Source organism: Dama dama, chromosome Y, assembly GCF_033118175.1.
Source record: "Dama dama isolate Ldn47 chromosome Y, ASM3311817v1, whole genome shotgun sequence".
NCBI classification, from domain to species: domain Eukaryota; kingdom Metazoa; phylum Chordata; class Mammalia; order Artiodactyla; family Cervidae; genus Dama; species Dama dama.
Window position 1 is genome coordinate 6,391,870 of NC_083715.1, and position 24,808 is coordinate 6,416,677.

Here is a 24,808-nt window from a genome sequence, read left to right on the forward strand (position 1 = left end):
AGGAGTACAATAGACTGTGAAAAATTCTTAAAGAGGTGGGAATACCAGACCACCTTACCTGTCTCCTGAGAAACCAGTATGAAGGTCAAGAAGAAAAAGTTAGAACCAGACATGTAACAACAGATTGATTCAAAATTGGGAAAGGAGTACAAGGCTATATATTGTTACCCTGCTTATTTAACTTATATGCAGAGTATGTCATGCAAAATGCTGGGCTGGATAAATCACAAGCTGGAATCAACATTGCCAGGAGAAATATCAACAGTCTCAGATATGCAGATGATACTGCTTTAATATACAGAAAGTAAAGAGGAACTAAAAAACCTCTTGATGAGAGTGAAAGAGGAGAATCAAAAATTTGGCTTAAAACTCAATATTTTAAGATCATGGATAGATCATAGATAAACCAAGATTATGGCCAAGAGAAGGGGAAAAAGTGGAAGCAGTGACAGAGTTTCTTTCCTTGGGCTCCAAGATTACTGCTGGTAGTGACTGCAGTCACTAAATTAAAAGATGCTTGCTCCTTGGAATGAAAACTATGACAAACCTAGGCAACCTATTAAAAAAGCAGAGACATCAGTTTGTCAACAAAGGTCCATATAGTCAGAGCCATGGTTTTTCCAGTAGCCATATACAGATCTGAGAGTTGGACCATGAAGAGGGCTGAGCACCAAAGAATTGATGCTTTTTAATTACGGTGGTAGAGAAGACTCTTCAGAGTCCCTTGACAGCAAGGAGCTCAAACCAGTCAGTCCTAAAGGAGATCAACCCTGAATTCATTGCAAGGACTGATGCTGAAGTTGAAGCTCCAATATTTTGGCCACCAGATATGAAGAGTCAACTCATCAGAAAAGAGGCTGATGCTGGGAAATATTGAAGGCAAAAGGAGAAGGGGAAACAGGATGAGATGGTTGGATAACATCACCGACTCAGTGGACATGAGTTTAAGCAAATTCCAGCAATTAGTGGAGGGCAGTGTAGCCTTGTGTACTGCAGTGTATGGGGTTGCAAAGTGTCAGACAAGACGTATCAACTGAACAACAACAACAAAACGGTCAGGTTTTGCTTGCATTTCCAAATTCATGATGATATCAATAACTCTCCATAAGTTTATTAGTAATTTATGATTCCATTTCACTGACAGGTATTAAACCATTTTTTCTATTGAAATGTCTGTGTTCTTCTTATTGATTTATAGATTTTTAAAACACATTTCTGATACCAGTCATTTACCAATTTATGTACTGAGAATTTCTTCTCTTAGTCTGTATCATGTTTTCTCATTATTGTCTTTTGAAGCAAAACACATTTTAACAAGATACATGGATTTTTTTTTCCTGAGCAATGTTCTTTGTGTCTTATTTTTTAGATTTTATTTTATATTTATTTATTTTTTGTCACACATCATGGCATGTAGGATCTAGCTCCCTGACCAGAAATGGAACAGTGGAAGTGCGGAGTCCTAACCAATGGACAATGAGGGAAGTCCCTTCTTTGCATCTTAGATTTATCCTTAACTCAAGTTTTAATATGATTGTCACATTTTATTTTCTCCCTTTGAACAATTAAGTCTTTGCTATATTTATTATTATTATTGCTATATATATTATTATTATTCCTACTCTTCATGGGGTTCTCAAGGCAAGAATACTGGAATGGTTTGCCATTCCCTCCTCCAGTGGACCATGTTTTGTCAGAACTCTCCACTGTGACCCATCTGTCTTGGATGGACCTGCATGGCATGACTCATAGCTTCACTGTGTTATGGTTGTGAGAGTTGGACCATAAAGAAGGCTGAGTGCAAAAGAATTGATACTTTCGAGCTCTGGTGCTGGAGAAGACTCTTGAGAGTCCCTTGGACAGCAAGATCAAACCAGTCAATCCTAAAGGAAGTCAAACCTGAATATTCATTGGAAGGACTGATGCTGAAACTGAAGCTCCAGTATTTTGGCCACCTGATGCTGGAAATGATTGAGGGCAGGGGAAGGGGGTGACAGAGGATGAGGTGGTTGAATGACATCACCAACTCAATGGACATGAGTTTGAGCAAGCTCTGGGAGATGGTGCAGGACAGGGAAGTCTAGTGTGCTGCAGTCCTTGGGGTTGTAAAGAGTTGGACATGACTAACTGAACAACAATATATTTGGTTATTTTATAATATGTTGAGTAATATGCCCCCAATCAAACATTTTCCATATTGATAAAAATTTTTTCTAGTTCATTTGTTGAATAGTCACTTCTTTTCTTTCTAGTTCCTTTGTTGAATAGTCACTTCTTTTCTTGCTAGTCTAGTATGGTATCTGTAACATTTACTGCAGTTTTACACATACGCAAATCTGTTTCTCTGTTCTGTATTCCACTTGTCAGTTTGTATGTCTCTGTGACAGTACCATATTCCTCATGATGACAATTTCAGAGTAAGTCTGGACAGCTGGTAGGGCAAGTCTTTGATTTTCATTTACTTTCTTCTTCTTCTTTTTTAAAATAATCTCATTATTTTTAAAGTGTTTTTTTTTTTTTTTTAAAGTGGACTATTTTTAAAGTCTTTATTGACTTTGTTACAATATTTCTTCTATTTTATGCTTTGGTTTTTTGACCATGAGGTGTATGGGATTTCAGTTCTCCAATCAGAGATTAAACATGTGCCTGTGCATTGGAAAAAGTCTTAATCACTGGACCGCCAGTGAAGTCCCTGACTTTAATTTTCAAAAGTGTCCTAGCTATCCTTCCTTAACTTGATCAATTAATTTTTTAAGAATCATATCACATTTTACAAAACTGTGCGTTGGAATTTTTAACGTAATTGTACTGAGTCTATAGATTAACCTGGAAGAATTAAAATCTACAAAAATCCATTCTTTCTATTCATGCACATTGCAAATCTCTCTATCTCTTTTCACAAATGTGTGAAGGTTTCCTGTAGAAACCTTGAACCTCTTTTGCTAAATTCATTCCTAGATATTTAACATTTGTCTAGACAGTCATAAGTTGCTTTCTTTTATATTTGAGTTATTTGCTAGTGGTGTATAAAAAGACTTATGACTACCAGTCTTGTATCCAACCATGATTATATTTTTTTATTTTAGCAAAATGCAGACAAAATTACCATTTTAACTATTTTTAAGTGTATAGATCAATAGCATTAAGTGTATTCATATTGTGTACAGCCAGCACCACCAGACATCTCCAGAATATTTTCATCTTCCCACACTGAATCTCCACATCAATTAAACACCAATTTCCTACTCTCCTTCCCTCCAACTTCTGGCAACCATTATTCATTTTCTTTCTCTATGACTTTGACTATTCTACATTTTTCATGTAAGTGGAATATTTCAACATTTGACCTTTTGTCACTGATTCATTTCACCTAGTAGAACATTTTCAGGGTTTATCTATGATGAAGCTGGTGTCTTAATGCTTTGCCTTTTTTGCTGTTGTTCAGTTACTCAGTCGTGTTTGACTCTTTGCAACCCCATGGATTGCAGCACACCAGGCTTTTCTGTCCTGCACCATCTCCCAAATGCTCAAACTCATGTCCATTGAGTCGGTGGTGCCATCCAACAATCTAATTCTCTGTCGTCCCCTTCTACCTTCAGTCTTTCCCAGCATCAGGGTCTTTTCCAATGAGATGACTCTTCGCATCAGGTGGCCAAAGTATTGGAGCTTCAGCTTCAGTATCAGTCCTTCCAACGAATATTCAGGGTTGATTTCTTGTAGGATTGACTGGTTTGATCTCCTTGCTATCCAAGGGGATCTCAAGAGTCTTCTCCAGCACCAGAGTTTGAAAACATCAGTTCTTCTGCCCTCAGTCTTTTTTATGGTTCAGTTCTCACATCCCTACATGACTACCAGAAAATTCATAGCTTTGACTATAGGGACCTTTGTAGGCAATGTAATGTCTCTGCTTTTTAACACGTTTCCCTTTTTAAGGCTAAATAATATCCCATTGTGTATGTGTGTGTGTGTGTGTGTGTGTGTGTGTGTGTGTGTGTATGTACATCACTTTGTTTATTTCAGTCTGTTCAGTTCGGTCACTCAGTAATGTAGGACTCTTTGCGACCCCATGAATCGCAGCATGCCAGGCTTCCCTGTCCATCACCAACTCCAGGAGTTTACTCAAACTCATGCCCATTAAGTCGGTGATGCCATCCAGCCATCTCATCCTCTGTCTTCTTTCTGGAGTTATTTCTCCAGTGATCTCCATTAGCATATTGGGCATCTACCGACCTGGGGAGTTCCTCTTTCAGTATCCTATCAATTTGTCTTTTCCTACTGTTCATGGGGTTCTCAAGGCGAGAATTCTGAAGTGGTTTTCCAATCCCTTCTCCAGTGGACCACATTTTGTCAGACCTCTCCACCATGACCCGGCCGTCTTGGGTGGCCCCACACGGCATGGCTTACTTTCATTGAGTTAGACAAGGCTGTGGTCCTGTGATCAGATTGGCTAGTTTTCTGTGATTATGGTTTTAGTGTGTCTGCCCTCTGATGCCCTCTTGCAACACCTACCATCTTACTTGGGTTTCTCTTACCTTGGACGTGGGGTATCTCTTCACGGCTGCTCCAACAAAGCGCAGCCGATGCTCCTCACCGTGGATGAGGGGTATCTTCTCAGGGCCGCCCCTCCTGACCTTGAACGTGGAGTAGCTCCTCTCGGCCCTCCTGCGCCCGCACAGAAGCCGCTCCTTGGAGATGGGGCAGCTCCTCTCGGCCGCCGCCCTTGACCTCGGACGTGGGGAAGCTCCTCTGCGCCGCTCCTGCGCTGTCGCAGCCTGGCGCTCTCGGTCGCCACCCCTGACCTTGGGCGAGGGGTAGCTCCTCACGGCCACGCTTCTGAGCGGTTATTCATCCATAAATGGACTTCTGAGTTGCTTCCATCATTTGGCTATTGAGAATAAAGCTACAGTGAACACAGATGTACAAATCTGTGCTTTAGTTACTGTTTTCAACTGTGTTGGGTATATACCCAGAAGTGGAATTGCTGCATCATATGGTAATCCTATGTTTAATTTTGTTGAAGAAATGTCATACGGTTTCCCATATTGGCTTCACCAATTTCATTTATCATTTTGCATTTACATTAATGATTCATAAGTATTCATAACATTTTTTTTTTCTTATAATGCCTTTAGTTTGTTTTAGTAAGAGAGCAATACTGGTTTCATAAAATGAACTAGTATTTCCTCCATTTTTAGTTTTCTGGAAGAGTTTGTATACAAATGTGCATTCTATGTTTAATCAGTGAAACATTGTACATGTTTATTAAATGTTTGTTATACATGTTAAACAAATCACCTGGATGCATACTGAATTTCTCTCTTTTATTCAATAGTAATTGAGATTGATAACCTAAAATATTCTATTATGGCTATGAAGTTTTCTATTTTCATTCTTATTCTGTCAGTATTTGCTTCTTGAGCTTGTAGGTCATATTATTGACTGTATTGGTGATAGAGACTCTTGAGGAACTAAGCCTTCTATTAGCATATAGTTTTGTTTATCTCTAACAATGTTTTGCTTTACACCTATTTCAATTGATATTAATCAGGATCCATACAAAATAAAATTTGCTAATGCAGATGGTGATTGCAGCCATGAAATTAAAAGATGCTTACTCCTTGGAAGGAAAGTTATGACCAACCTAGATAGCATATTAAGAAGCAGAGATATTACTTTGCCAACAAAGGTCTGTCTGGTCAAGGCTATGGTTTTTCCAGTGGTCATGTATGGATGTGAGAGTTGGACTGTGAGGAAAGCTGAGCACAGAAATATTGATGCTTCTGAGCTATGGTGTTGGAGAAGACTCTTGAGAGTCCCTTGGACTGCAAGGAGATCCAACCAGTACATCCTAAAGGAGATCAGCCTTGGGTTTTCATTGGAAGGACTGATGCTGAAACTGAAACTACAATATTTTGGCCACTTCGTGCGAAGAGTTGACTCACTGGAAAAGACCTTGATGCTGGGAGGGATTGGGGGCAGGAGGAGAAGGGAATGGCAGAGGATGAGATGGCTGGATGGCATCACCGACTCGATGCACATGAGTTTGAGTAAACTCCGGGAGTTGGTGATGGACAGGGAGGCCTGGTGTGCTGCGATTCTTGGGATCGCAAAGAGTCGGGCACGACTGAGAGACTGAACTGAACTGAACTGAATGTTTTAACTCTTAAACGTAAATGTCCTTATGCTTTAAGAATGCCTCCTGTAAATAACATGTAACTGGGTTTTTTCAAAAGTCATTATGACAGTGTTACATTTATTGGAGATTATTTATTTTAACTATTGCTAAACTTGGATTTATTTCTACCATCATAATTATGTACTCAATCATTACACTTTTCCTGTATTTCTTTTTCCTCTATACCGTTTCTTTTCCTTATTTATCTTTTCCCTTTCTTTTAGTTTTTCCTGTACTGTTTTGAAAATTGTACACTCTATGTAACCTTTTAGGGAACACTTTAGACAGCTCAAGAAAACAAGGAGAGGAGAACTTTTAAAGCACTATCATCCTCTGTGTGAGATATGTGCTATTTTATATCTTGATTTTTTTAACCCCTCAGAGTGATTGTTTTTATTGTTTTATTCAGAATATTTGAGTAGATTTACACACAAATATAATTTTATCATTCCTTTTTCATCTGATGCCTTCTTTTTGGAAACGTTTTCTTCTTTCTAAAGTTCATCCTTTAAAAATTATTTTTTGAGGGTGTGTGGTTAATAATATCTCTTGAGTTTTATTTGTATAATATTGCCATCACCTTATCCTCTTTTAGAAAGATAATTTCTCTGGATATGTAATTAGAGCCAGGGGAATTGCCTTTTTTCTCTCTGAATGTTGAAGAACTTATTTTAATGTCTTTGCATCTATTATTTCCATTAATCAAGCAATCATTCATTTACTGAAAATCTGCCCTTTATCTTTGATCTTAAAGTCTTCTACTTGTTTTCAATGTGTTTCTGTTTTGCTTCTTCAAATTCAACATTTTTTTTATTCATTACTCTTCCTCCAATCAGTTGGAGGATTGATGTTTTTCATCAGTTCTAAAATTTCTTTTTAGTTACTATTTCCTTTTTCCCAGACCTACTTCTAAATCTTTGGTTAAATGAATTTTGATTATTATTACTTTATTCTATAAATCTATAAGCCTCAATTTTATATTTTTTATTTCTGTGTGCTGAATTCTGAGTTATTTCTTAAGGTATATTTTCCAATATATTTTATCATTGTCTTTTTGAACTACATCTAGTGTTTAACACATTTACTGTATTTTTAATTTCATTTATGCATTTAAAAACTTTTGACAGTTTATATTAGCAATTTTACAAATCAACTTGGTTAGTTTTTATATTGTTATTTTCATGTTTTAATTTCTTTATGTATTTCAAAATATTAAATGTAATTTATTTTATATTCTCTCTAAAAATACTACTATAGGTATACCTTGGAGATATTGAGGATTCAGTTCCAAATTACTAAAATGAAGTGAATATCACAATAAAGTGAGTCACACAGATTTTCTGGTTTCCCAGGACATATGAAAGCTATTTATGCTACACTGTAGTCTGTTAAGTGTACAATAGCTTTATGCCTATAAAAGCAATGTACATACTTTAATTAAAAAATAATACCATTGGAAAAATAGAACCAATAGCCTTGCCCATGAAAGGTTGCCAAAAAAACTTCAATTGCAGAAAAAATGTAATAGCCATGAAGTGCAACAAAGTGAAGCACAATAAAATGAGGAATGGCTGTTTTTACAAGTTTTTGGAAGTGATTCTGTTGATTTTTTTTGTTGACTCATTTGCATAGTGTTTTGTTTTCTAACATTTTCAGTGATTTTTGAGTCTGAGCTTATTTTTTCTTTGACTTCAACTTTGGGAAATCTTTGAGATCTGTACTTCAGTTGAATTCCTCCAGAGAGAATTTTTGCTGGTTTCTGCCAGATGTGTAGTAGCATATTTAATGCAAATTGTGCATTTAGAATCTCAAGAAATAGTATGAATATGGTCTCAATTCCATGATTTATTAAGGCTTCTTAAGTGAGAATTTTCTTCGCTTAGAAATAAGGTTGGGAAAGATAGGTCATTTTCCATATCATACATTGCTTGTTTTGTACAAGCGGAAATGAGAGGAAGATATTATCCTTTGCTGTCTCAGTCTTACTCAGTGGAGATCTAAGTTTCCAGTTTGCTCAGCCCAGGCTTTGTCTCCTCTATCACATGTATGTAAACCTTAATACTCAAACATCAAAATGCTTTGGTTTGCCACATGCACTTAGGACAAACATTTGCCATAAATCTCCTAACCTCTGTGGTATTGCCCTTTATTGTATTTCTGATAACTGATTTGTATTTACCTTAAATTCCACTCACTTATGCATTGTAAAACTTAAAAAAGTTATCTAACATTCTTAGGAGATCTTTCTTTAAATGTCTCCAATATTCTCAGAAATTAAACTCCAAGCCAGCACTGGCCTAGTCTATCTCCAGAACAGAGAAAATAAATGTTTGTGACTCAATACATTGTCAATTTTAAATTGTGGACATTGAGGAAAGCATCAAAACAAATATAAATTATAGAAACCATGTTAAAAATATCAACAGTCAAGGAGAATACAGAAAAGCATTCCAAGGTGTGAGTTTTGTAAGTTTTCAGGAGACATATACCAGCTACACTGGGACTTTTTCTTCATGTTTCAGTCACATTAAATCTCTCAATAACTCCTATTCAGCTTTGTCAGAGTCTTCTTATGAATCTCAGCCAATTCACAATAAGTCCTTTTTTTCTAGAATTTTTCTTCCATTCTTTCACCTGTTTTTACTCACCCATATAAAATCTGCTGTTAAATCACTTTTTCTCTCAAGTTTTATATATACTAATGACATAATTATTCTGGGCTTCAGTATGATCATGTTTGCACATTAATGAAAACATTCATCTTGCTCTAGATCATGAGCAATTTTTTAAGTTGGAAAATATTTTTATTGAAATTGACTGAAGACAGTTTTCAATGGCTTCCTTAAAGATACTAAACAATTGTTCCTTTCTTTTGTGTCCTGGAACTTTTTATATTGTGTTTTTATCTATTAAAAAAAATTTCTATGCAGTTCAGTTAAGTAAATTAACTAATTAAGTGATTCCATCAATCATTTTTTGGATCAAAAATTAAACTTGATCCAGGACTTTCCTGGTGGTTCAGTGGTAAAGAATCTGCCCACCAAGGCAGGGGTCTTGGGTTCAGTGCCTGGACTGGGAAAATTACACATGCCATAAAGCCTGTGCTCTGCAACAAAAGAAGCCACTGCAATGAGAAGTTTGTGCACGACAACTAGAGAGTATTCCCTGCTTGCCGCAACTAGAGAAGGCCCACATGCAGCAATGAAGACCCACTGTAGTCATGAATAAATGAATAACAATTGAAGAAAAAAAAAAGAATTAAATATACCCCAGTGACAGCTCTTGAGCCTTCTCCATTAGGGCCTGCTCCTACCTCTGAAATGTAGCCAGTATTTTAGGATTTTATCAGCACTGATTCTCTATGTATATATTCTAGAGCTCATTCAGTGTGTACATTTCTGGTTGTTTTTGTTTAATATCATGATTATGAGATTTATTCACATTGATTCACTTGTAAATATATCATTTATTCTTTTTTTTAAGATATTAAACTGTATTTATTTGGTTGGTTAGATTACATGAAAAGTATTATCAAAGGAGTAATAAATCCTCTCATATTATAATGTATAGTAAACATTACTAATATAGATATCCTGGAAATTATATGGAGCTCTTAACATTCAGATATGTCCTGGTATTCTTTTTTTTTCCTGATTTACATTTTATTTTTTTATTTTTATTTTTTTCATTTATTTTTATTAGTTGGAGGCTAATTACTTTACAATATTGTAGTGGTTTTTGTCATACATTGACATGAATCAGCCATGGAGTTACACATATTCTCCATCCTAATCCCCCCTCCCACCTCCCTCTCCATCCGATTCCTCTGGGTCTTCCCAGTGCACCAGGCCTGAGCACTTGTCTCATGCATCCAGCGTGGGCTGGTTTTTAGGAATATACTGCACATTACTTATCTATTATGAGTTAATAGATAGTCAGGTCATTTTTTATTTGTAGACTGTTGTGGATTGAGTTGTGTCCTCTCAAAATTCATACACTGGAATCTTAATCTCCAGGACTTTAGAATGCAATCTTATTTGAAGATAAAATCTTTATAAAGGTAGACAAGTTAAACTGAGATCATTAGTGTGCATCCTCATTCAATATGAGTGGTTATATATTATATAAAAAGGGAAATTTTCTCATTCAGGTTTTTTTTGTCAGTAAAATAATAAGCTTTCTAGACTTTTAGCAGTGATACTAGATGCTAGAATAAATGGAACTATATTAAAGTTTTGAATGAATATAAATTAGAAATTTGACATTCTATTCATACTTCACTTCCCTGGTGGTTCAGTGGTAAAGAGTCTGCCTGCCAATGCAGGAGACGCAGGTTCAATATGGAGGTCAGGATGATCACTTGGAGAAGGGAATGGCAACCCCTTCTAGTATTCTTGCCTAGCAAATCCCATGGACAGAGAAGCCTGGCCAGCTACAGTGCATGGGGTTGCAAAGAGGTGGACACGAGTTAGCAACTGAACCACCACCACTTTCATACTTAGTCAAGCAAGTAGAGCCAAAATGTCACAAATTTTTTTAGCTAAACAGAAATTCATAAGTTTCCTTATTATATATATATATATATATGTATGTATATATATAGATAGATATATATGTATTATAGATATTTTGAAAGTTTGATATTGAAGTTCAGTCCAGTTGTTCAGTCATGCCTGACTCTTTGCTACCCACACAGACTGCAGCATGCCAGGCTTCCCTGTCCATCACCAACTACAACAGCTTGCTCAAAATCATGTCAATCGAGTTGGTGATGCCATCCAACCATCTCATCCTGTTGTCTCCTTCTCCTCTTGCCTTCAGTCTTTCCCAGCATTAAGGTCTTTTCAATGAGTCAGTTCTTCATATCAGGTAGCAAAAATACTGGAGCTTCAGCTTCAGTATCAGTCCTTCCAATGAATATTCAGGACTGATTTCCTTTAGAATTGACTGGTTTGATCTCCTTGCAGTCCAAGGGACTCTCAAGCATCTTCTCCAACACCACAGTACAAAAGTGTCAATTCTTTGGCACTCAACTTTCTTTATGGTCCAACTCTTACATCCATACATGACTATTGGAAAAAAATATGGAAGCTATGGGTTTCCCCTCATAGCTCAGTTGGTAAAGAATCTGCCACAATGCAGGAGACCTCCATTTAGATTCTTAGGTTGGGAAGATCCACTGGGGAAGGGACAGGCTACCCACTCCTGTATTCTTGGGCTTCCCTTGTGGCTCAGTTGGTAAAGAATCCACCTGCAATGTGGGAGACCTGAGTTCGATCCCTGGGTTGGGAAGATCCCCTGGAGAAGGGAAAGTGCACCTACTCCAGTATTCTGGCCTGGTGAATTCCATTAACTATATAGTCCATGGGGTCACAAAGAGTAGAGCATGAATGAGCAACTTTCACTTCACTTCCTTACCTGACTATTGGAAAAACCATGACTTTGATATTTAAACTCCAAGTAAAAATCTTAATTTATCTACTTAAATATAATTGTAATATATAGTGGAACTATATGTAACTTTGTTCTTTGTTTTCCAAGTCTCCTACAAATATCTTATAATACTTTCATAATTTAAAAAAATTTAAAAAAGGGAAACTGTCACCAGATATATTCACATAAGGCAGCAGTACCCAACCTTTTTCGACCAGGAACAGGTTTCTTAGAAGACAATTTTTCTGTGGATCAGTTGTTGGGGGTGGGGAACGGTTTCAAGATGATTCATGAGTGCTACATTTATTGTGTACTTTATTTCTATTATTATTACATTGTGATATATAATGATAATCTGTATTTGTAGCCATGCCCCAGGGCTAACATCACCACTTCAGCTCCATCTCAGTTTGTTAAGTCATTAGATTCTCATAAGGAGCATGCTACTTAGATCCCTTGCATGTACACAGTAGGGTTCATATTTCTGTGAGAATCTGATGCTGGTGTGATTTGACAGTAGGTGGAACTTAGGCAGTAAAGCAAGTGATGTGGAGCAGTTGTAGGTACAGATTAATTTTGTTCACTCACTCACCTACCACTCACCTCCTGCTGTACCTGGGTCCTAATAGGTTGGGGGGCCCTAATATATGGAGAACATCATGTGAAAATGAAGCAAACCATCAGAAGCTATGGGAGAGAGGTCAGGAAGGGATTCTCCCTCACCACATGTAGAACAAACAACCTCGCCAAGCTACACTTTCATATTGAACTTTCAGCCTCTAAAACTGAGACAATACATTTCTATTGCTTAAGTCACCTGTTGTGCGGACTTTGTTATGGCAGCCTAGAAAACTAACACTAGGCTGCAACAAATATTTTCACTCATATTTTTAATTGAACATATTTTTATGCATTTCCATTGTCTATATGCCTAGGAATGGAAATTTGGGTCATGTGCTATAAGTCTATTTAGCTTGTTCTGATATTTCCAAATAGTTTCCATGGTGTTTATACCAATTTATACTCAGAAAGAGTGCAAAGAATTTAACACAAAGGAAGTTTCTACAGTTTCTAGGGCAAAATAGGGCCATGGAGCTCTCAAAGATTATTTATGCTACTTATAAAAAAAGACTCACATTGGGGGAGTTTGATTTGACTGTTAATGAATATAGATTGTTGAATTCACAGATTAATCACTTCAGCTTACACACTGACAGCATAAAGTGTTTTGCCATTCTGGAGAAGAGATTTCACAGGATTCCACTGGTCCTAAAAGCATATGTTTTCCAAGAGATCTTCAATCGCTGAACTGATCTTCAATTGCTGAGTCTGATAGGGTGCCCTCCTTCCTACATTCAGAGATATATTGAATGCATTGCCATGAAATAAGATCTCTAGTGTAGCATCCTATATCTTTATAGTTTTTCCAGTAGTCATGTGGAGATATGAGAGTTGGACCATAAAAAATGCTGATCACCAAAGAATTAATGCTTTCCTCCAACTCTGGTGTTGGAGGAGACTCTTGAGAGTCCCTTGGACAGCAAGAAGATCAAACCAGTCAATCCTGAACAATTGAACAACAGCTACAGAGCTCTTGAAAGATTACTCTAAATGATTAAATTTAATAGTTATCTCTGTGCCAAGAAATGCTGTTGCGTGTTTTGACAGACTAAAAAAAAAAAAAAAAATGTCCACCAAGAAGGAATTTATGATTGAATGAGGGGCATGCTTTGGAAACAGGACGTTATACTCAATTACTTTTCCTTTTTTATGCCCCCCCAAGTACATATCTTCTTTTTTATTATTATTTATAACTATTTTCCAGTCCCTTCGTCTTTAGCCCATGCCATCTGAAAAACTTAATGAAGTTGAATTTTAAAAAGCCATGTCCCTTAACACAAAGACATCAGATATAAACCATGGTTACAGTCAAGAAAAGGGTAATATTCTGCCATTACTAAATCAGCAACTTTAAATTTAACAACATTAAAAAAACAATAATATGCATTCTTGTCCACATGTAGGCAACTGTCAGTGTTTAACTGCAAAAGCAAAGACCTAATTAAATTAGCTTATTCCATCCACTTGTGTAGCATCTGAGTGACAGTTGAATAAGGACTGTTTTCGTGGTCCTACAAGTCAGAGCAAAACTCCATCCTAACAAGATACAAATAGCACTTCCAAGAAATTTTTTTTCAGAAAATTTTCTCCTTAAATGATTTCATCATTTGATCTCCCACTTATATAAGGAAACACATTTTACAACTCTCTGCTCTTGGTGTTAAAAAAATGACACTTTCAGAAATGTTTCTTTTCATTTTACTTATGAGAATGATGTTGCCATGAAAAATATGACATTTTAAGAATCATTGGAAAAGAATGATGCACTTAACCAAAAAATTGAAGTCAAAGACTTTAAATGACTTGTTCAAGTCATGACTTGATCATTAATGCATAATGTTCCCATCATATTAGATCCTGTGTGCTTTGTTTTCTGTACTTCTAACTTACCGCCCCCGTTATTGTGAGTCTTCAGTTCAGTTGCTCAGTCATGTCCAACTCTTTGCGACCCCATGAACCGTAGCACGCCAGGCCTCCCTATCCATCACCAATTGCCAGAGTCTAGACCCTGATGCTGGGAGGGATTGGGGGCAGGAGGAGGAGGGGACGACAGAGGATGAGACGGCTGGATGGCATCACCGACTCGATGGGCATGAGTTTGAGTCAACTCCGGGAGTTGGTGATGGACAGGGAGGCCTGGCGTGCTGCAATTCATGGGGTTGCAAAGAGTCGGACACGACTGAGCGACTGAACCGAACTGAACTGAACCAAACCCATGTTCATTGAGTCAGTGATGCTATCCAGCCATCTCATCCCCTGTCGTCCCCTTCTCCTCCTGCCCTCAATCTTTCCCAACATCCGGGTCTTTTCAAATGAGTCAGCTCTTCGCATCAGGTGGCCAAAGTATTGGAGTTTCAGCTTCAACATCAGTCCTTCCAATGAACACCCAGGGATATTTTTTGCCTTATTATAAATCTCTTAACTTCTGGGACCAAGATTTGGAAAGAATAGGAACCAAAATAAATCTTTCAATAATACTCCAGTCAGAAGTGTTAAAATTTATGATTACTGGAATCATTTTTTGCTTTTTATTTTCTCATTTAGGATGAATAGTTTACATATTTATCTAAGGCAAACTGATGTTGGAGAGGTCTTTTGGCTTAACTATAAATAATTTTGTTTTGTTTTGAAGGTGGTATTATCATAGGTGAGAGCAAGGAAAAGGAAAAATTTCCAATGTTTCAGTGAACTAACAGAAGTTCATCTGTCTAGTGTTTAAAAGATCTATTATACATATCAAACTATATAATGGACATTTGTATGTCATTTACTTCTGATACATTTTATTTAGAACTCAGTCATCAATATTCATGGATAAAAGTATACCATATGAGTGAAATTAAATTATTTAAAAAACATTTACTGACTACCTACTACACTCAGGAGACTGTACTAGTCACTATAGTTTAAACTTGATTACTTCAAGAAATCTTAAATTCTAAGAATAAAAAGCTGCCTATAGAGCTCTTTGATGTCAACTAAAAGTTTACAGCAGCATGATAAATTGATTAATGTAACATTATATTGAGATACAGAAAAGCAGCCTTTGACTGTCTAGAGGCTGACCCGGAACACACGGGGAGGTGTTAGTGGCCTCTACTTGAACATAAATACTTTCATGGATCATCAGCATCAAACAAAGTTACTCTGCAACCATGATGAATTGAGGCCAAAATAAAGACCACTCTGTAATTATGAACATTGTTAAAGCAACCAAAATGACTAAATATCACTTTATCCTGGGAAATACAAGTGACTACTGCCCTTTTACCAACTATAGCTTAGCCTTGTTTTATACCTCTCATCTTCTAAAGGAGCTTTAATAAAATACTTAGGCATAGAATTACCCACGATTCCTGACACCAATCAATGAGGAACAAATATCCATTTTTATACCCTCTCCCAAATCTGCTGACACAAAGCCCAATCCTGTAAATAATTTTCAATACTATTTTTTTTTTCTCCTGGGTGTTTTCTCTCTCTGAAATGAATAGTGAACACAACTTCATTGACTTTAGATGTGTTTCTGGTGGTCCTTCACCAAAAATTATTGACAATATAACATAACAAAAATGAGTTTAATTCTATAATTCCTCAAAAGTAAGATTAAAAATTTCAAGACATACTTATTTCAGAGATATTAATGTATAAAAAGTGTGTTAGAAAAGTACATTTACTTTCTGGATTAAGTATGTAGTTACCACAAATATTAAATTTAAACATTGAGGAAAATCTTTTATTTTTAAGGCAAAGCATTACCTTACAAAGGTTCCTGAAATGTTCTCTGAAGAAAATTAAACTATGCAGCCTATGAAGTAGCAGCTCAAGTAAATTTTTTCACTGTAAGCATAAGTGAATACAAAATGGATTTTAAAATGTTCTGAAAAAGAAATTGGTAAATTATGGCCCATGGACAAAATCTGGCCCACTTTCTGTTTTTATAAATAAAGTGGCATTGAAACATAGTCATGTCATTTATTTACATATTTTCAATGACAAAATTCATTAGTTGTAATAAAAATAACATGGCCAGGTTAAGTTTAAAATATTTATTATCTGACTCTTTAGAGAAAAATTTTACTGACCTCCCATACTGGAGAAAAGCAGAGTGAAATTTAATCCTAAAAATAAGATTGAAAAAATTCCAGCTTCATAACACTCATAAAATATATTACCATTTGTATGTAAGATGTAATTATAACATAATAAACAAAATACTGTGATTCAACCTCCTCACCTATATAATCAGGGTTATAATTACAGCATCTACAGGGCTTCTTTGGTGATCCAGTGGTTAAGAATCCACCTGCCAATACAGGGGACATGATTTGGTCCCTGGTCTGAGGAGATCCCACAGACCACAGAGTGACTCAGTCTGTGTGCCACAACTACTGAAGCATGCTCTAGAGACTGTGCTTCACAAGAGAAGCCACTTCAATGAGAAGCCCATGTACTGCAACTAGAAAGTGGCTCCCATCTACCACAACTAGAGGAAGCCTGTGTGCAGCAATGGAGGCTCAGTACATCCAAAAATAAAATAAATTATTAAAAATTATAGAACCTACATATTCATAGAGTTATTGTGAAGATTAAGTGCATCAATATATCTAAAGGGCTTAGGACACTTAGCATCTAAGAAGTGCTAATATAAGGATTTCCTATCTTCTACTTGCTTATAATCACTAACAAAGCCAGTAGCACCTCCAGACATCTAAATATTAAAGCTCATTTCTAGAAAAAAATACGTTGAACACAAAAATAGTCAAGTAATGGCAAAGTTGATTTGTATTCTATTACTGGCCCCAAATGGCCCAAAACATAAAAAGCAAAAAGAGAGTGAGAGAGAAAAGGGAAAAAAGAGGGATTGCATAAAAATCAATGGCAATTATTCTATTGAAAACTAGGAAACAATTAATAAAACTGATTAGAAGCAACAACATACACGATAGCTTTTTTGGAGTGTTCCACTATTGGATTTTGAACAGATGTGAATACAATAGAGCTCTGAGACACCCACACACTGATTAAATAGGAGAAACCTAAATACCCAGCTTCACACCCAACTTCTGCAGAAATATCAGTGTGATAATTAGTCTGTCCTCAGACTGGAATTTAATTTCTGGGCCTTCCATTCTTATTTCATGGTGTTTCTTGGAGGAAAAAACCCACAGGGGGGAAGTAAACCAACTGGGCAGATGAAAAATATATATATTAAAATAAAATTAAGAAAGATGTAGACTAATGTCCTATGAAATTTTATTAAGTTGACAACATCAGGCTCTCCTTAAAACAATTTTTACAAATACTTTAAAGGTAATTCATTGAGATTATATCCAACATCAACTTACTGTAATATAACATTTATTTTATTGTGGTAAAGAACCCGCCTGCCAAAGTAGGAGGCAAAAGAGACACGGATTTGATCCCTAGGTCAGGAAGATTTCCTAGAGGAGGAAATGGCAACTCACTCCAGTATTCTCTCCAGGAGAATCCTATGAATAGAGGAGCTTGGTGGGCTACAGTCCACAGGGTTGCAAAGAGTTGGATACGACTGAAGTGACTTAGCATGCAACCACGAGATGAATGTATTCTGCAAAAATTTAAATGTTGAAGTCTTAACCCCCTAGTACCTTAGAATATGATCATATTTGGAAATAGGTCATCATATAAGTTGCTATTTAAGTTAATATTAGTAGGGTGGTCCCCTAATTTGATGTAACTGGTATCCTTGTAAAAAAAGGGAAATTTGGATTCAAGAAAGACATGCACAGAAGGGGAAAGCTATATGAAGAATGCAGTAATGCACCCAAGCCAAAGAAATAACAGAAGTGGGGAGAGAAGCCTGGAACAGATCCTTTCCTAGAACCTTGGGAGGGAGGATGGTCCTGCCAACACCTCGATTTCAGAACTCTGGTCTGAAAATCCTGAGACAATAAATTCCTATTGTTCTAAGCCACAGAGTTTGGTAACATTTTGTTACAAACAGTCCTAGGAAATTCATACTCTATCCAATTGCATACTAGGTTCTTGAACTAATGCAATTAATTAGAAACAACCCCTGGGACAAGAGTCCAGCATGCATCACAGCTAACAACATTGATCCCCATTGCTATTTAATTTGCATCTTTAGAAATTTTATCTTTCTTGAGTAGGTACTTCACAACTCCTTGACATGAAATTAAAAATTACAAGGAGACTAAAGAGGGAGTTAGGTGATTCATATATATTTGATATTTTTTATTAATGCTAATAGAGGTACCTAACATATAGTACCAGAAGTGATGTTCTTGGGTATTTTCATCCATTTAAAAGTCATATCTACCCTATACACATAAACTGAGGATCACAGAAAGTAAGAGTTTTGTGAAAACAATGACTTGAAAGGAATTCTGAAACAGGAATACATGAGCTCTATTAGTAAAAGATAAAATTTTCTAGGTGGGTAAATTTCTTGCAACTGTGACCACAGTGAAGTTAAAACTAATCTCTAGATGGCATTGCCAAGGGTCCCTTTTGAAATCCAATGGGTGAGAATTTCAAAATTTGTATCTCTGTACAAAATTATGCTTTTTGAAGAGCATTATCACAAAATTTTCTTCACAACAGTAAAACTTATTGCAAGAAATGGTAAACAATTACAAAATTTAGAAAGTGACATACCAATACACACTTTGTGTTTCATGGATTCAAAGAAGTAGCAGTATTAACATTTAAACAGGAAAACAGTATATGAACAGAAGTTTTTTTTTAATAAAAATAAATTGCACAAAAAAGGAAAAAGAAGATATGAACTTCAGTTTGCCCTGAATATATGACATGTTGTTATTGTTTAGTCACTCAGTCATGTCCAACTCTTTTGTGATCCCATGGACTGTAGCCCACCAGGCTCTTCTGTCCATGGGATTTCCCAGGCAAGAATACTGGAGTGGGTTGTCATTTCCTTCTCCAGGGAACCTTCCCAACCCAGGGATGGAACCCAGGTCTCCTGCATTGGCAGTCTGATTCTTTACTAATGAGTCACTTCAGAAGCCCCCGGATATATGACATATCTAAAGATAATTAATTAAGTAGATATCTTACTGTAAACAGTGCTGTGATGAACATTGGGGTACATGTGTCTCTCAGTTCTGGTTTCCTCGGTGTGTATGCCCAGCAGTGGGATTGCTGGGTCGTATGGCAGTTCTATTCCCAGTTTTTCAAGGAATCTCCACACTGTTCTCCATAGTGGCTGTACTAGTTTGCATTCCCATCAACAGTGTAAAAGGGTTCCTTTTTCTCTGCACCCTTTCCAGCATTTATTGTTTATAGACTTTTTGATAGCAGCCATTCTGCCCGGCATGAGATGGTACCTCATTGGGGTTTTGATTTGCATTTCTCTACTAATGAGTGATGCTGAGCATCTTTTCATGTGTTTGTTAGCCATCTGTATGTCTTCTTTGGGGAAATGTCTGTTTAGTTCTTTGGCCCATTTTTTTGATTGGGTCACTTATTTTTCTGGAATTGAGCTGTAGGAGTTGCTTGTATATTTTTTAGATTAATTCTTTGTCAGTTGCTTCATTTGCTATTATTTTCTCCCATTCTGAAGACTGTCTTTTCACCTTGCTTATAGTTTCCTTCATTGTGCAAAAGCTTTTAAGTTTAATTAGGTCCCATTTGTTTATTTTTTCTTTTATTTCCATTACTCTGGGTGATGGGTCATAGAGAATCCTGCTATGATTTATGTCAGAGAGTGTTTTGCCTATGTTTTCCTCTAAGAGGTTTGTAGTTACTGGTCTTACATTTAGATCTTTAATTCATTTTGAGTTTATTTTTGTATATGGTGTTAGAAAGTGTTCTAGTTTCATTCTTTTACAAGTGGTTGACCAGGTTTCCCAGCACCACTTGTTAAAGAGATTGTCTTTTCTCCTTTGTATATTCTTGCTTCCTTTGTCAAAGATAAGGTGTCCATAGATGCATGGATTTATCTCTGGGTGTTCTATTTTGTTCCATAGATCTATGTTTCTGTCTTTGTGCCAGTACCATACTGTCTTGATTGTTGCTTTGTAGAATAGCCTGAAGTCAGGCAGGTTGGTTGCTCTAGTTCCATTCTTTTTTCTCAAGACTGCTTTGGCTATTTGAGGTTTTTTGTAATTCCATACAAATTGTGAAATTATTTGTTCTAATTCTCTGAAAAATACTGTTGGTAGCTTGATAGGGATTGCATTGAATCTATAGATTGCTTTAGTTAGTATACTCATTTTCACTGTATTGATTCTTCTAATCCATGAACATGGTATATTTCCCCATCTATTTGTGTCATCTTTGATTTCTTTCATCAGTGTTTTATAGTTTCCTATATATTGGGACATGGAAGCAACCTAGATGCCCATGAGCAGATGAATAGATAAGAAAGTCATGGTACATATACACAATACACATATTACTCAGCTATCAAAAAAGAATGCATTTGAATCAGTTCTAATGAGGTGAATGAAACTGGAGCCTATCATACAGAGTGAAGTAAGTCAGAAAGAAAAACACCAATACAGTATATTAACACATATATATGGAATTTAGAAAGATGGTAATGATGACCCTATATGTGAGACAGCAAAAGAGACACAGATATAAAGAACAGACTATTGGACTCTGTGGGTGAAGGTGAGGGTGGGATGATTTGAGAGAATAGTACTGAAACATGTATATTATCATGTGAAATAGATTGCCAGTCCAGGTTTGATGCATGAGGCAGGTTGCTCAGGGCTGGTGCACTGGGAGGCACCAGCTGGACCCTGGTGCTCCGGGCTGGACCCTGAGGGATGAGATGGGCAGGGAGGTGGGAGGGAGGGTCAGGATGTGGAACACATGTATAACCATGGCTGATTCATATGAATATATGGTAAAAACCACTGCAATATTGTAAAGTAATTAGCTTCCAATTAAAAAAAAAAAAGTAGATATTACTATCATGAAGAAAATGCTATAAACTCTAACTTTAAAGGTTTTAACAGTTCGGATTGGTTTTAGAGTTTAAAAAAATACTTTTACTCAGAGATTTAATCTAACTTAAGCCACGATTTTGTTATAAAATCATTTTACCAGCTTTGTTCACTTTATAGGTCAATCATGTTTGTGTATTAAATGAATAAAAAGTCTTTTCTATCGATAAATCTTCTAATGTAGTTTTGTTTTTGTTTTGTTTTTTTTTTTTAATGTAGTTTTGTTATCAAATATAATATGTTCACCTAAAGCAAAAAGACTGGCAGTTATTTCTCCAGCAATAATGGCTTTATTTCAGATGAACAAAGAATTGCAGTTTGGGTCTGCAACACTAGGGAGCCTTGTGCAAGTCTATTGAAAAAATGGATAGGAAAATATTTTTATAGAGGGAAAAAGAAGTTGGAAGGACCATGGCTTTTCATTGGCTAAGTTTGACAGTCTTTCATTGCTGAGTCCTTGCCAGGAAAGAAGAGGAGTTTTTCTTCTTCCTGTTGGGTTCTACTACTATCATAGGGTATGAGAGCTCCCCACTCTGTCATTCTGACTATTTAAGAGATTTCTGTTTGTTCAATTTTTTACATATGTAACAAAATAAGCTCCTGTTTTCTTAGAAATTCACAGGAGTGCTAAACGTTCTTGCTATAATCATGAAAGTTTTTAAAAAGGTGACATTTTTATACATTAGAGATTTGTTTCAACATTTCAAGTTATTTCCATGGCACTGTTGTTCTGTTTAGTCATACTCAACTCTTTTGTGACCCCATGGACTGTAGCCCACCAGGCTCCTCTGTCTATGGGATTTCCCAGGCAAGAATACTGGAGTGGGTTGCCATTTCCTTTTCCAGGTGATCTTCTCAATTCAGGGATTGAACTTGCATCTCCTGCATTGGTAGGCAAATTCTTTACCACTGAACCACCAGAGAATATTTTTTCCATTATTGCAGAGAAGCATTTGATTTTGGGAATATGCTGAATTTCATATTCCTCAAGTCAAGCATAATTTTTCTGGATTCTTGAAACAAATATTTAAATAAGTTATTTTACATGTCATCTTTCTCTACTTTGTTTAACAGAAATGTGCATGAAACATATGGCCATACAAAGATTTGTTACCTAAAAATCAAATGAGGAAAAAACCACAGTTTTATTTACTTAAGCTGTAGTAAGAATGCTGAAACAGCTTTCTAAGGGCAGTGAATCAACAAGGTATTCAAACTGCAATACTTTCTTCATCTCTTTGTCATAGCTTCAAAACATTTGACTCATATATTTGACCCTGAAAATTTCTACATGTTTTCTTTATTGCTAAGACATATGATGAAGGTTTTTGTAAGTGGCATATTAAGCTGAAAATATCACCAAATTTTAATTCTCTCCATTGTGTTGAGTCAAATTTTGGCTGAAAAGATATAATGAATGACAAATAACAAAAGTCTTGACACTTTTATGTTTATATGCATTTTGGTATGGAGAAGACAATTAAGAATTTCTTAAAAGCAGTTCTGTGGATTAGGATAAATTCAGTACAATTTATTCACTTACATATTAGAGACAGGAAAGATTAATTTTTCCTTTCACATGGCATTTTTCTTTATAAAATGGCATGAATAAGGACATAATACACAGATAGAGTTTTTATAAATAAAAATATTAAGAAGCCACCTTAAGAAAGTGATACATCTATATACTCTAATATGGTATGATTGTCAAACATCACTTAATGGGAAGAAAATGCTTGGGAGAATTTGTAGTGGACAGACTCTAAGATGGGCCTGAGTGATCCTTGCCTCCCAATGTTCACATCTTTATGTAACTCCCACAGCTTGAATGAGGACCAGACCTGTGACTTGCTTCTAACAAACAGAATATGACCAAGGTAACAGGATGTTACTGAAGTTTAGGTCACCTAAGATTGCCACTTCTATCTTACTAGCAATTTCTGTTTCTTTTGGTCTTGCATGCTTTGACATAGCAATCTGTCATGTTGCAGATGTCCCTAAGCCTATGTCAACCAGGAACTGAAGCCCTTAGTCTAGCTGCCCACAAAGAGAACGTATAAGTGGATTCTTCCACAGTCAAATATTCAGAAGAGACCCCAGGCCAGTGTGGCACCTTAATTGAAATTTTATGAAAGATATAGAAGCAGAAGACCCAACTAAGCCATATCTGAATAACTGAATAGAGAAACTTTAAGATAGTAAGTATGTATGCATTGTTTCAAGCTGCTTATTATATGACAATTTGTCATGCAACAACAGATAATTTTTTTTTAACAACAGAAAATTAATATACAGTTTGGTACATGGAATTTGAATACTTCTATAACCTTGAAGTGTGGGAGTGGCTTTGGAACATGGCAATAGTTAAAGACTGGAAGGATTTGCAGGAGAATAAAAAAGAAAGTGTAAATTATCTGGACTATTCTGTTAATAGAAATTTGGATATTGAGAAAACAGCCAGCAAGGGCTCAAAAGAAGTGAGGGGACATGCTTTCAGAAGTTGAAGGGAAAGAGATTTTTACTGTATAGTGGCAGGAAGCTTAGCAAAATTTTCATCTCAGTTATGTGGGAAACAGAACATTTACAAGATAAAGTTGGTTATTTAGCTAGAAATTTCCAAGCAAAGTGTTTAAAATGCCACCTGGTTTCTTCTTGCTACTTACAGCAAAGTGCAAGAGAAGACAGATTAGGGAGGGGTGAGCTACAGTGTCAAAAAAAAAAAAAAGGGAGCCAAGACCTGATGGTTTGCAAAGTTCTCAGCTTCTTTAGGGGGTTTCCCAGGTGGCACTAGTGGTAAAGAACCTGCCTACCAATGCAGGAGACCCAGTATACTCGGATTTGATCCCTGGGCTGGGAAGATCCCCTGGAGGAGGAAATGGAAACCAAGTTCAGTATTCTTGCCTGGAGAATCTCATGGACAGAGGAGCCTGGCAGGACCCAGTTCATCGGGTCACGAAGAGTTGAACATGACTGCTGTGACATAGCACAGCTTCTTCAGATGACAAAAGATGCTAAAATTAAGCAATGACTTCCAAGCACTCTCAGAAAAATGTATTCTAGTGATGAGGCCTGGTCTAGAGATACATTTGAGTGTGTAATTGGACAAACTTTTTGTTAAAGCTTAGGAAGATAAGGTATCAGAGTATTCCATCACAAAAACTCATTTAAAGAGACTAATGAACACTTAAATTATTGAAGGGATTATTGAACCCTTCAATCAAGCCATAGGGCATCTTGGAAGCTTTAGGGCATTATTCTCAGCCAACTCTGCAAGTAGCCAAAAGCAGAAAAGTGTTTATGGAAGACATTTCCGGCTGTGGCTTTTGACTAGTGGAATAAATCCCAATGAAATTAATAGAAAGCCCACAAATATTTGAGGAAATCATGTCACAAAAATCAATGAATGTTTGCAGTAAAAGGAACAAGAGAATAGAAAATGAAAAGACACTGTTGGTTTCTTCTAAATATCTCCTGACAATGAGCATACTGAGAAAACTACTCAGGAGAAATCAGGGAGATACAAAAGATGAAACCAAGAGTATGGAAAGGCAAAGCCAGGAGCTCTGAAAACTATGACACTAACAAGGAAACAAACCAAGAG